Source organism: Nomascus leucogenys, chromosome X (genome assembly GCF_006542625.1).
Source record: "Nomascus leucogenys isolate Asia chromosome X, Asia_NLE_v1, whole genome shotgun sequence".
NCBI lineage: Eukaryota > Metazoa > Chordata > Mammalia > Primates > Hylobatidae > Nomascus > Nomascus leucogenys.
The window spans coordinates 38836549-38851501 of NC_044406.1; the positions used below are offsets into that span (position 1 = coordinate 38836549).

Genomic DNA, 14953 nt, shown 5'->3' on the forward strand with positions numbered 1-14953 from the left:
CCTTGTTTGTAGAAAATGCACACTAAAATATTCAGAAATGATGGGGCATCAGGTCTGCAACCTACTCTCAAATGGTTCAGGAAAAAAGTTATCTGTACTGTTCTTGCAACTTTTCTTTAACTTTGTGATACCTTCAAAACATACAATAATTTATGAATTATTAATTTAACTATTTTGACCTGGAATAGTCTGCTTGGCATTGTTGCTTCTCTTGATAATTTTCCATGCAAATCAGACAGGCTGAAGAGTGAGGGCTTGTCAGGCATCCAAATCCAAATCTGAGATGATCCTCATGACTTAAGCATCATTTGTGGACACTGAGTTAGTCTTGGAAATGCGATGACATTCCAGCTTCACTCCAAAAGTTGTACTTTGGTATTGTGAGGGTTAATTTTATGTGTCAACTTGAATGTGCCATTGGTGCCCAGATATTTGGTCAAACATTATTCTGGATGTTCTGTGAGGATGTTTTAGGATGAGGTTAACATACATACATACATATATACATACATACATTATTTATTTGACAGGGTCTCAGTCTGTCACCCAGGCTGGAGTGCAGTGGTACGATTTCAGCTCACTGCAGCCTCAAGTTCCCCAGTCGAGGGTGATCCTCCCGTCTCAGCCTCCCAAGTAGCTGGGACTGCACCTGGCTAGTTTTTTTTTTTTTTTGACAGAGTCTTGCTGTTGCCCAGGCTGGAGTGCAGTGGTGTGATCTCAGCTCACTGCAACCTCCACCTCCTGGGTTCAAGCAGTTCTCCTGCCTCAGCCTCCCGAGTAGCTGGGATTACAGACACGCACCAGCACACCCGGCTAGTTTTTTGTATTTTTAGTAGAGGCGGGGTTTCACCATGTTGGCCAGGCTGGTCTTGAACTCCTGACCTCAGGTGATCCACCTGCCTAGGCCTCCCGAAGTGTTGGGATTACAGGTGTGAGCCACCACACCTGGCCTGGGTGGACCCAGTTTCTAATGGCTTGCATTTGCATATCAAAGGTTGCCAGCCTGGCTCTAAGAGCCCCGGCTTTACAAGAAACTTTTCCAGAGATGCTTTAAAAAATGAAAACTTCCCAAGGACCCCTTTTCCTCTCTATCTGCCTAAAATAATTTTTTAGTAACTCCTACAACATTACTCCCTGTGGAGATGCCACACTAACTGCTGTTAGGGGATTTTGGGCGGCGACTCCTTCTGGCTACTTCCTGCTGAAAAGGGGCGTTGAATGGGGAACAGCAGCTAGGGCTCCCCCTGGGATCGATCTAAGGGTCCTCGGAAGAATGGCCTGTCCATGTGTGGTTCAGTTTACAGCACCATTTGGAGTTTGATTGCTTCTAGGCGAGAAGAAACAATTCGAGTTATAGTATTGTGCATACAGAGTCCAAATATCAATACAAGACATATAAGCAAGAGAGGGCTTAATAAAGGTGTTAACCAATTCCATAAAGAAGACTGGAATTTAGTAAAGAGGGTTTGTAGCCACTCAGGGCTGAAGCCGGCATTTTTCCTGAGCCTGTCAATAATTTTGATTTGATTTTTAAGTACCGGTAAATTTTCCTTTACTAGAGGTATTAATCCAAAAGCAGCATGTTTCATTTAAAACTGCATCACTAAACCCAATAAAAAGTCCTACCAGACTCAGTGATAGTAAAACTTTCATGCTTCCTTTTTGTTAGTAACTATCATCCCTGCTATAAGGATAATAATTAAGCAAAATACTACAGCGATGGAAACTCCCTGTTTAATATTTCAGTTAGAAGGTGCTACTGTGTATAACCCTTTTGCAAATAATAGAGTGAGTATAGCAATTTCCATAAGTGTGGTGTGGTAGATAATTTCCATCTAAAATTTTACTTGTCAAGATGTAGAATTCCCCTTTGGGGGGTCTATGAAGTTCCTTGTTTTAATTTTCCTAAACAAAGAAACTTCCGGGTTATGGGCACCCTACTCACTTTTATTACCTGGCAGAATTTGCAGGATAATTGCCCAGAACCAGTATATTGATCCAGATTTTTACATTACCCATCCCTTATTTTTTCTTCCAAGCTGCAGGAGATCACTACTTGATTCACAGGAATAAGCAGGGTTAGTCTAAAATGTAGGCAAAAAGCTTGAAAACAATTAATGAGACTAGGACTTAATGACAAATGTATGATAAGCTTTGGAGCACCATTTTTCTCTCTAGTCCTCATTTTTGGTAAAAACAAATTGTGAATAAACTGTAGTCTTATATTTGGCCTGATTATTTGCGTAAAGTGCAGCAAGAATGGTTATTTCTACATAGGCCTTTTGGATTGGCTTTGATGAAACTCTGTTTCACAAGGAATTTCAGATAAGACTTTTAAAGCCGAGCCCAGCAATGCGTTTGTATCCTCAAATACCTGTGAACTGGGTGATCCTCTCCTCTTGAGGTCCCAAGATAAACTCGGAGCTTCCAGACCTGTTAGAAAGTGACATTCTTTACTGAACACAGGTTAGGAACCCTGTGCAGGGACTGTGTAGACAAGTTATGAGGCCAGTTCTCCCCAAGGGGCTTTTATTGGCTTTGCATGTCAAGCTTGATTCCTTAAAGAGAAACACACCCTTTCAGTTAAAGCCTTGGTAAAATAACCAGTTTTTCCAATTGTGTCCTGCTGACAAAGAAAAATGGATTCTTATTGCACTGATGCAAACAACTATAATGCCATAAGTTAAGAGTAATCACAGATAGTTTCCAAATTCCAGAGGAACCAGGCAGAGAAATAAACATGCTCTAAATTTTGTTCATAGGAATATACCTTACTCAATTATTAAAGGCCATAAATAGTTTAAAATAAGTTTCTCCTTGACTCTGAAAAACAAAACAAGGGTCAGCAGTATTCCAAGTAAAAGATAAAAGGCTTCCTTTAACTTTCTGAGTGCAAGTCATTTAGTTAACTCTTGTTTTGCTTGATATTTGTGAACATGTCAGTTCTTTAAAAGTTTTCTATGTTCTTTCTCTATTCCAATGTTATAAATCTGTAAAGCTATTAAAAACCTGCATTTGAGAACACCTGTTAAAGTTCTTCATATAGCTTGATTACAAACCATCTTTTGAGAAGGAACAAAACAAGACAATTGTCTGTGAATGGCAACATTTCCTGGGTAGTTACAATTAAAATCATGACCGACAAGTTTGTGCATATCCATGGTCTACAATAACTTTACCGTTAATTATGACTGATAGCATATACTTAGGCATTAGAACTTTAGAAATCCCATACAATTTTTGAACAGATATTAGTATTATTCGCCAAAATATAACTTAAAGAAGATTGGACATCATTTTGGCAATCTCATGTGACTAAACATGTCAAATAATCCTGTTTATCTCTTTTTTAAATGTTTCAGGGGCCCTACGAACCATCCAAAAAGGCAGACATTAGGGACAATTCCCACATTGCCATAAATTATTTTGCCAAAATGATGACTTAAAAGTCAAAAACCTTTTATTAGCCTTTACTATGACATGGAAATCCTGTTTAAAGCCAAATTTTACCCTTGTATTAGTTTGTTAATGTTAACCCTAATTTGTTTAAATAAAACCTTATAGATCATTCCATCTAATCCTAACCAACTTGATCATGAAGTGAAATTTCTACAAACTTTTTATAATCATTTTACTAAAAGGCAGAGTAGTGTTTTAAGACCTCCTTGCTATGCTTTTATTTCAATGCTTAATTTATGAAAAGACCATATAGATACTATGGGAGAAGACAGTGTAGTGCTTCTACCATGCATTTCATTGCAAGGCAACCCAAAGCCAACTGGCTTATTTTGTAATTAGCCCATCCCTGATGGGAGTCTCATCTCCCAGTGTGAGGTGGGGATGTTTCCTTATTTTTCAGGTGGCCAAGAGCATGCTTTTCTGATTTATAACTATTATTAGCCATCCCTTACAGTGTATTTTTTTTTTTTTTTTTTGAGATGGAGTCTCGCTCTGTCACCCAGGCTGGAGTGCAGTGGCGCAATCTTGGCTCACTGCAAGCTCCGCCTCCCGGGTTCACGCCATTCTCCTGCCTCAGCCTCTCCGAGTAGCTGGGACTACAGGCGCCCGCCACCATGCCCGGCTAATTTTTTGTATTTTTTAGTAGAGACGGGGTTTCACCGTGGTCTCGATCTCCTGACCTCGTGATCCGCCCGCCTCGGCCTCCCAAAGTGCTGGGATTACAAGCGTGAGCCACCGCACCTGGCCTACAGTGTATTTTTTATCTAGTTATTATACACCAAAGCTCTCTTACAATGCGGAGTAATTTCTGATACCGCAAAACTCAAAACCATCAGATAACACAATGCAAAACAGAACAGAGCCTTTGATTATGAGAGGGAACTATTTGCTTTTAATTCCTGGGGTTTCATGAGGAAAACAGGTTTTTCCCCAAAACAGGGTCTGTGGCACCTCCTCTATTTTCCCCAAGGAATCCCATGCTACCAGAAATTATCTCAGGGCCTTTCATGCATGCATTAAGAGTGGCAAGACAAAAAAAAAAATGGAGAAAAATAATTCAGCTGACTGAGAAGAACCTTTTTCCAGAAAACAAGATCCAAGAAAAGAAAAACATAAAGGCCTTTTAAATATACCTAAAACTTGAATATTCACTTTTAATTAAGCTGAGCCCTCTTTAAGAAAATCTTTTTAAATCCCTTGTTACTTGACTTCAGCCACACCAAGCAGTTAAGATTTTTGGCTTTTGAACTTTACAAAGAGTAACCTCACAGGTGAAACCAATGAGCCTTAATTAGGTTATGACTTAACCGCCAGTGTATAAGGTATTTTCAAAGGAGCAATAGGTAGCTTCTGAAACTGTCATTGCAAAATTGTGACTGAGACAGTGAAAGAGATCCGACCCAAACAACTTCATTTTGTTTCCAGCTCACAAGCTTTCCTTGCCAATCACTGGGTGTAGGCTGAACCAACTTTGGGAGGAGTCGGGTTCACAGCCTGGCTCTAAGAGCTGGCGTTTTACAAGAAACTTTTCCGGAGATGCTTTAAAAAATGAAGACTTCCCAAGGACCCCTTTTCCTCTCTATCTGCCTAAAATAATTTCTTAATAACTCCTACAATACTCATCTTCCCTGAATAGCAATGTTTTCCACGAGAACCAAAAATGCTGGAGAAGAGCTGACTTTTGATTATCAAATGAAAGGTTCTGGAGATATGTCTTCAGATTCTACTGACCACAGCCCAGCCAAAAAGAGGGTCAGAACTGTATGTAAATGTGGAGCTGTGACTTGCAGAGGTTACCTCAACTGAATTTTCAGGAAATAGGGCTGATGATCATTATAATTTTTCCCCCTAATGTTAACATTTTAAAAACTACGTATTTGGGACTCTTATTATCAAGGTTGTACCTATGTCAATTTACAATTCATGTTTCAAGACATTTGCCAAATGCATTACTGATACCTCTGAAGAGAGGGCCACTGGGCCACATAGACTGATTTGAAGTCTACCTATTTAGTGCTTAGAGACCAAACATGGAAGGCAAACTATTTGCAGCTCAGTATATATGTACTTAAGTCTATGTGAATGGAGAAATGCCTCCTGCACTGTTTGAAAGTGTGAAGCTGATAATGTAACTAACAATTGCTGAAAGAACATTCAACTTGCCATACACCTCAAATTTGGAGAAAGAGAGTTAATTTGGGCAAATCTACAAGTTCTGTTTTCGTTACTATATTGTCATTGTTGTTTAATAATACTCACTGTACTTGTAGTTGAGACAAATAGGTGATACTGAATTTTATACTCTATTTTCTTTTTCGTTAAAACATTGGCATCTTAGTGATACAGAAATTTAAGGTATACAATTGCAGGGAGCCGAAGGCCTGTGGGATGTGACCAACTCAGCATTCTGCTGGAGGCTGTGGGCGGCAAGCCACCCAGGCGCTGAGGCAAGAGACAGAGGACACGAGCTGTTCCAGTGTAATAAAATATAAAACAAGAATAGTCATACCAGATATAGATCTTAGATGTAATTATATATGAATACCATTAATCATTAGTTGGTAGTAATTACTCTTTATCCCAATATTATAATAATCCCTGCTCTATAATCATAACCTAGGAAAAACCAGGCCATACAGAGATAGGAGCTGAGGGGACATAGTGAGGTGTGACCAGAAGACAAGAGTGTGAGCCTTCTGTTATGCCTGGACAGGGCCACCAGAGGGCTCCTTGGTCTAGCGGTGACACCAGCATCTGGGAAGATGCCCGTTGCCAGGCAGACCATGGTTCAGCAGTAGCAAAAGGTGTCAAGGAACAACACCCACTACTTAGCAGACCGGGAAAGGCAGTCACCTTTTCCCCGGGGGAGTTTAGAGAAGACTCTGCTCCTCCACCTCTTGTGGAGGGCCTGACACCAGTCAGGCTTCCCCGCAGTTATCCGGAGGCCTAACCGTCTCCCTGTGATGCTGTGCTTCAGCTCTTAGTCCACCTTCATGTTCCATCCTGTACACCTGGCTCTGCTTTCTAGATAGCAGTAGTAAATTAGTGAAAGTACTAAAAGTCTCTGATATGTAGAAATAATGGCATAAGCTGTCTTTCTCTTTGTCTTCTCTCTCTCTCTGCCTCGGCTGCCAGGCAGGGAAGGGCCCCCTGTCCAGTGGACACATGACCCACGTGACCTTACCTATCATTGGAGAAGACTCACATTCTTTACCCTGCCCCTTTTGCTTTGTATACAATAAATAACAGCGAAGCCAGACATTCGGGGCCACTACTGGTCTCCGCGCATTGGTGGTAGTGGTCCCCTGGGCCCAGCTGCCTTTTCTTTTATCTCTGTCTTGTGGCTATATTTCTACACTCTCTTGTCGCCGCACACGGGGAGAGACCCACCGACCCTGTGGGGCTGGCCCCTACAGAGGCTATACGATCAAAAAACAGTTCATCATGAATGCAGGACGTGGGCAAACTCACACTGCCCTGCCACCAAAAGGTTTGCTGAGGGACATCACTCCCCAGCGCCGGGCTCCTTGAAGTTATCTACTGAGAAAATTAGCATCTATTGTTGGACAATTACCTGAAAATCACCCCCCAATCCCCGTTTCTCGCTATCACTTTGCCTAATAAATACAGAGGGCTGTGTAAAGCTCAGAACCCTTGTCCACTAGAGGCAAGGTACCCCCAACCCCTTCTTCCAAATATACTCTTTTGTCTCTTGTCTTATTCCCGTGTTTGCCCCTCTTTGTTCAGTCCAATAGGTCAGCAGCATAGTGGCGCCCCAGAACAGGGACTTCGAGGATGTGAATGACGCTCTGCTGGAGCAGAGGAACTGAATTTGACAAGGCAAACGGGGACCCCGGGACGAGTCTGCCAGCAGTGGATATAAGGTCTGTGCCCTAAAGAGGTAATGGGAGCAGTGCTTTAAAGAAGTACTGGGAACGGGAAGTTTTCTGAATCAGGGTAACAAGGGAAAGAATTTGTCTATTAAAGAAAAACATTATGTGCAGTTGCTTAAAGTTCTGCTGAGACAGTCTAGAGCTCAGGTTAATTCGCAGACCTCCTGCAGAAGCCACAAAATGTTATTACACATAACCCATGGTTTCCACAGGCAGGCACTCTTGATGTGGAAAATTGGGACAGAGCAGGAGAAGGATTAAAACAGGCTCATCCAAAAGGTCTTAAAGTTGATTCTTCTGTTTTCTCCACTTGGAGTTTAGTTCGTACTGTACTTCTGCCATTATCTCATTATTCTGCTGGACAGCATGCTGAGTCTAAAAATCTGAAAGAATCTGTTGTCCCACCCACGGCTCCAATTGAAAATAAAAAACAGGAGAGGGAGGATAAAAATTGGCCTATACCACTTCCTCCAATTGCAGAAATATCTGTACCACCTCCTTCGGTAGCAGAAATACAAACCCCAATACAAAGAATTTTACACTCTGCTGCCATAGCTGGAGAGCCCTTAGGACCTTGCGCTTTTCCTATTTCTGTAAGGCCTGATCCAAATAATCCACAGCAGGTTATTCATGAACACACACTACAGTTTAAGTTGTTAAAGGAATTAAAAGTGATTGTGGTAAATAATGGCGTACAAAGCCCACTCACCTTAGGATTGCTAGAATCTGTGGTGCTATGCATCTTTTGCCCTTTGGTGTGAAACACTTGGTGCAAATTTGCTTGTCTGTGAGTGCATATCTGACATGGAATTTAAATTGGCAAAAAATGTGTGCAAAGCAGGCTAGACAGAACTGTGTTGCTGAACATGGAGACATTACAGAGGATATGCTGTTAGGTAATGGCCCTTACTCAGACCTGGAACGTCAAATGGCATGCCCAGACGCTGCTTATCAACAGTGTGAACAGGCCGCTAAATGAGCCTGGGCCACAATTCCTGAAGAGGGAGTCCCAGTACAATCCTTTTTACATATCATGCAAGGGTCATAGGAACCCTATGCGCAATTTCTTGCAAGATTACAAGAGGCAGTGAAGCATCAGATTCCTCATACCTTGGCTGCAGAAATGCTAACCTTAACTGTAGCTTTTGAGAATGCAAACGTGCACTGGCACTGGTGAGGTGTACAAAACACTTGGGAAGTTTTCTCAAGAGCTTGTCAGGATGTAGGAACTGAGCTTCATCGCTCTGCAGTGTTAGTGCAAGCAATGGCTAATTTAGCAGTTGACAAATCTAAAAGAAGCCAAGGGTCAAACCCTAAAATGGGAAAACGTTATAATTGTGGAAAAACTGGACATTTTAAAAAGCAATGCTGCCAGATCTCAGGACAGAAAGGACCTTACAATGCTGCCCACGCCCCCCTCCCCAAACTCCAGCGGAAAAAATCCCAGGACTTTGTCCTTGCTGTAACAAAGGAAATCACTAGACTAATCAGTGCTGCTCAAAATTTCATCAAAATGGCACCCCCCTGCCGGGAAATGACACGGGGGCCTGAACCCGGGCCCCACAAACAATGAGGGCATTCCCAGTACAGACCTCAACCCCGTTTCAGGGATGGGTTCCCAGAGGCACATTGATTCCCTCACCCCAGAAACACCAGGAAGTGCAGAATTAAATCTACCCACCAGAGAAAAAATCACGTTAGTTGGTGGAGACAAACCTATCAAAGTTCCCACTGGTATTTGGGGACCTTTACCAACAGGATACATGGGACTAATTTTAGACAAAAGCCATCTTAACTTGCAAGGCATCACTATAGTCCCAGAAGTGACTGACTCCGATTATGAAGTAGAAATTCAAGTAGTTTTAATGTCACAAAATCTTTGGGGTTTTGAACCGGGAGAATATATTGCTCAATTATTGCTTATTCCCTGCAAATTACACCCTTCTCAACAAAAGGAGAAATGAGGAAATAAAGGGTTTGGGGGCACAACTATACGGGAAATCTATCTATCCCAACCCATTGCCTCTAATAGACCCACCTGTGTAGTACAAATTAAAGAAAAGAAATTTTATGGGCTTATGAATATGGGAGCTGATGTATCAGTAATATCTAAAGACAATTGGCCCCCATCCTGGCCGTTACAATTAACTTCTACGTCCCTAGTGGGAGTAGGAACAGCTCAATGTGTTCAACAAAGCGCTGAGATTTTATCTTGTCTTGGTCCAGATGGACAGTCATATACTTTTCAGCCTTATGTTGCAAATATAGCTATCAATTTATGGGGTCGAGACTTACTTACAGCATGGGATATGAGACATACAAATGAAAACTTTAATAACCCAGAATTTAAAATGTTGAAAGACATGGGATATCAAAGGGAAAAAGGTTTAAGAAAATTTCTACAATGAAATCCTAACCCGATATCAGTAACCGGAAAAACAAAGAAGGGCTAGAACGTCAGGATTTCTGACGGGGGTCATGATATTTCTCCTCCACCCACTGCCTTACCATTAGAATCGCTTAGTGACAAACCTGTGTGGGTGGATCAATGGCCCCTAACACATAAGAAGCTAGATCAACTTCATCTGTTGGTAAAAGAGCAATTAAATTCAGAACATATAGAAAAGTCAGTTATCCCCTAAAATTCACCCGTATTTGTTTCTCCAAAAAGGTCCAAAAACAATAATGACCTCTGGGGTTTCAGCTCAACGCTTAAAGCTAATCGCAGTCATTCAGGTTTTACAGCTCACAGCTTCAGATCCTATCAACACTGTGATTCAGCTTAGGTTATAAATGTAGCCAGCTGCATAAAAACTGCTACAATTAAAAGTACACAAGACCCAGAACTGCTTAAGACTTCAATAAGTTATTTGCTCTTGTACAGCTCCTTTTCATGTTTCTCATATTCGCTCTCATACACAACTTCCAGGGCCACTATCTCTAAGTAATGAGAAAGCAGACAAACTAATTGGTTCTGTGTTTCAGCAGGCTCAAGCGTCTCATGCACTTCTGCACCAAAACAATATAATACAAGCCTGTCCTATTTGCCAGCATGTCCCTGGAGCCACACCTGTAGAAGGCTGTAAACCCATGAGATTTGGCTCCAAATGAAATTTGGCAAATGGATGTTACACACATAGCAACCTTTGGCAAGCTTAGCTATGTTCATGTGACTATAGACACTTATTCTCATATGTCGCATGCTACATGCCAAATAGGTGAGACAGCTGGTCATGTACAGCAACATTGTCTGTCATCATTTGCTCATATGGGGATACCTAAACAATTAAAAACTAACAGTGGACCCGCTTATACTCGTCATGCTTTTCAAAATTTCTTACAACTTTGGGCTATAACCCACAAAACAGGAATTCCTTAAAATCCTAGAGGACAAGGCATTATAGAGCAGGCACATCAAACATTACAACGCATGTTGAAAAGACAAAAGGGGGTATACGAGGCCAACTACCACCTCAATCAAAACTACATTTAGCCTTACTTACTGTAAATCTTTTGACTCCTGGTACTAATGGTTAAGACTCCAGCAAAAAGACACTGGCAAGTGTTAGAGGAAAAGAGGAAAGTTTATCCGAAAGTGTTATGGAAATCCCCAAAAGAAGGACAATGGAAAGGTCCGGTGGATTTACTGATATGGGGAAGTGGTATGCTTGTGTGTTTACAGGAGATGGACAAACTGTGCGTGCCACCATGGAATGGGAGACTGGAGGAACCTATGGTGGCCAACCATGGACCCGGTCCCTCCAGCACCAGCCATGAGCCAGCTGGGCCTGAGTGCAAAGATGGAGAGAGGGCCGATAAGAGTCACAACACAGCTCTAATGCTACATTTTCTGTAAAATTCGATGGACCACCAATCGGATAATAAGAGCTGCCCAGCCTGGACTTATATTCTTTCAATTAATACATAAAACAAAAAGGGGGATATGCAGGGAGCCGAAGGCCCGTGGGACGTGACCAGCTCAGCATTTTGCTGGAGGCTATATGATCAAACAGCAAACTGTTTATCATGAATGCAGGATGTTGGCAAACTCACACTGTCCTGCCACCAAAAGGTTTGCTGAGGGACATCATTCCCTGATGGCTCCTTGAATTTATCTACGGAGAAAATTAGCGCCTATTGTTCAAAGGATGTAGTTCAAAGCCTGCTGTGAACCAAACGGCTATTACCCGACAATCATCACCCCCAACCCTGCTTTTTCGATATCTCTTTTGCCTAATAAATATGGAGGGCTGTGTAAACCAGGGCCCTTGTCCACTAGAGGCAAGGTGCCCCCGACCCCTTCTTCCAAATACACTCTTTTGTCTCTTGTCTTTTATTCCTGTGTTTGCCCCCCTTTGTTCAGTCCAACAGAGACCAAACGTGGAAGGCAAACTATTTACAGCTCAGTATGTATGTGCTTAAGTCTGTGTGAACAGAGAAATGCCTCCCGCAGTGTTTGAAAGTGTTAAGCTGAAAATGTAACTAATAATTGCAGAGAGAACAAACATTCAACTTGCCATACACCTCAAATTTGGAGAAAAAGAGTTAATTTGGGCAAATCTACAAGTTCTGTTTTTGTTCCTATATTATCATTGTTGTTTAATACTCACTGTACTTGTATTTGAGACAAATAGGTATTACTGAATTTTATACTCTATTTTCTTTTTCATTAAAACATTGGCATCTTAGTGATATAGAAATTTAAGGTATAAAATTAAATGTAAAAATTAATTTCAGCTTCATTTCATATATATATGTATATATATTTTTTGAGACAGAGTCTTGCTCTATTGCCCAGGCTGGAGTGCAGTGGCGCAATCTCGGCTCACTGCAAGCTCTGCCTCCCGGGTTCACGCCATTCTCCTGCCTCAGCCTCCTGAGTAGCTGGCACTACAGGCGCCTGCCACCATGCCCGGCTAATTTTTTGTATTTTTAGTAGAGACGGGGTTTCACTGTGTTAGCCAGGATAGTCTTGATCTCCTGACCTCGTGATCCATCCGCTTCAGCCTCCCAAAGTGGTGGGATTACAGGCGTGAGCCTCCGCACCTGGCCTCATTTCATATTTTGAAGCAATCTAGACTGTTGTAATGAGTCTGAACCTGTAAGTCTTAAAGACTTCTTAATCTTCTAGAAGAAAAAATCTCCAAAGATCTCTCTCTTCGTCCAGAATAGCTGGCCATTATGCTTCTTTGAAAGGACAGGGCAGTGGGACCAGGATGGTTTTTTGGAGTACCAAGCTATGGAAATGGAGCACTTTAAGGGTGCCTCTTAGTAACATGAATTAGGAAATCTGTGTTGAGTATCTCGGTCTAAACAGTAAAACAAGCTGCCTGGAGAACAGCTGTACCTAATGTACATTAGGCAGGCTGGTCTCTTTAGCTCAAATGATCTGCCTGCCTCGGCCTCCTCAATTTCAGGCAGGTGTAACAGTTCCTTTCTACCAGATTTAATTATTTTTATATTTCCTGCAGGTTCTTCTTAAAAAGTAATCTATATTTTTGAACTGATACTTGTTCTATACACAAATTTTTTTTAGATGTGATAAAGCTGAACTTGGCCAAAGTGTGTGCCTGAATTATGAGACTTTCTAATATATTAGTCGACCTATGAAGGCTGAAATGGGATATATTCGTTTTCAGGGGGATGCGGGTGGGGGTGGGGTTCCAGCATAGTATCGAATCTCAGGAAAAACTATGCTTTCATCTGTGATTCTGGGATTTCTAATCATGTTGTCAACAATGAAGATAAATGCAGCAAATAAATCTAGCTTTCAGTATTCCCTAATTGATTTTTACCTAAGCTCATTGCTCTAGGTTTTGATTACCTAAAATAAGCTTGGGTAAAATCGAACCGACTTCAAGAACGCAGCCCTTCTTAATCTTTAGCTCTTTCTTGGGAGAAGCTATACTTTATTGTTCATTATATTGCTATCACAACTTTGCTCTTTCATAATGCAGGATAAATTGTTTACATGTTTGGAGCCTCAGAGTCTGTTAACCAAGATTACAGAGTGTGTCAAGGAAAAATACACTTTCTTAATGGCATTTGTGTTTTCTTTGTGAAAAATCAGTCACATAGTGTTAAGAAAAGGGTCAAAGGTTTATAAGTTGCCCCCAATGGCCATACTTTGAATTATGATTCTCATGGGTTTAAAGATGTAATTTTTTAAAGTGTTTTACCACCTAGTTATTTGATCTTGTCCAATTTTGTGTTTTTTAAAAAGTATAAAACTGAAAGGCAAAGAAAAAAGACTATTTTCAGTAAATATGTTGTTTTGTCGTTATTAATAGAATGTAATGGGCCTTTGAGATCTTAAGTACTTATGTTACCTTTGTTATTCAAACGCTGAACTTAGGCAGTGAAATAATATAAATTATTTGAAGGAAGTTATTAAGGGGTTTAACTATTTTAAGTCAATATTTAGCTTATTCATATTGGTTTCCTGAAGATGTCAGAACTTGTTTTCAGTGTAAGACAAATATTCAAAAGTAATAGATCAAGTTTAAAATGTAAATACACTGTACGTATTATACTGATACCATCATTTTCAGGATGTGCATTAAGAGGATTGTGATAAACAATTAGTAATCTCAGGGTTTTTCCCCATATATCTAAAATTTAGACTGTACTTATTTCTCTTTTAGTTCATCAATTTCTCTTAGCAAAATAAATTTAGTTTGGTATTTGATGTTCTATTAAAAATAATATTTCCAGGCTTGAGTCAGCTTAGAGACCTAGAACACCTTGAATGAAGGGGAGACTGAGTCTTCCTTAAGAACCTCAGAAAACTATCTAAAATCTATAAGGTATCTTTCAGCCTTCACCAAAGGGACCTGCAGCCTTTAACTAGGATAACTGCATTGAGGGAAAGGAAATAATCAGACCTTTTGGGAATTACTGGACACGGCTTTGACATTTACTCCAGGAGACCCAAAATATCACTGTGATCACGTCAGAATAGTGGCTTATGGAGGTCACAGAATCAATGGAAATTTAGGTCATGTCCATTTCACAGTGGACCAAGTGGATACCCAAGCCCGTGCTGTGGTTATTTCCCCAGTTATAAAATGTGTAATTGAAATAGATATACTCAGCAGCTGACAGAATCCCACACTGGTTCTCTGACCTGTGGAGTGAGGGCTGTTGTGGTGAGAAAGGCCAAGTGGAGTCAATAGAACTGCCTCTACCTAGGAAAATCATATATCAAAAGCAATACCATGTTCCTAGGGGACTGCAGAAATTAGTACCAACATTAAGGACTTGAAAGATACAGGGGTGGTTGACAGAGCAGGAGTACTGCCATCTTGAACAATTACTGTCATTTAAAAATTCACCTTAATAAAAAAAGTGCCTAAATCCAAAGGGCATCAGTGTAATGGCTAAGGCAGCACGACTGTAAACCACAAACAACATCTCCAACCAGAAACATCCCGAACTCCTCCCCAACCAGAGACATGCTAGCCCTGAGATAAGCCCCCTCTGGGTGGGAAGATGCCAGCCTCGAGATAAACCTCTTCTGGCCGGAAAGATGTCAGCCCCAAGATAACCTCCCCTCTGCCCAGAGACATTTTAACTCCACCGTAAAACTTCTCCCCCACACA

The 14953-nt window shown here is 41.1% G+C and overlaps 1 protein-coding gene across 2 annotated transcripts in view; it reads left to right on the top strand.

Annotated features, from left to right (window-relative positions):
* Nucleotides 1-12118, top strand: part of KDM5C (lysine demethylase 5C) — a 70290-nt gene extending 58172 nt beyond the window's left edge. For both annotated transcript variants that reach the window (XR_004028778.1, XR_004028777.1), the window contains exons 28-29: nucleotides 7207-7343; nucleotides 11035-12118. The gene's annotated coding sequence lies outside the window, so the exon portion shown is untranslated. The remainder of the gene's footprint in view (nucleotides 1-7206; nucleotides 7344-11034) is intronic.
* Nucleotides 12119-14953: the final 2835 nt, after the last annotated feature.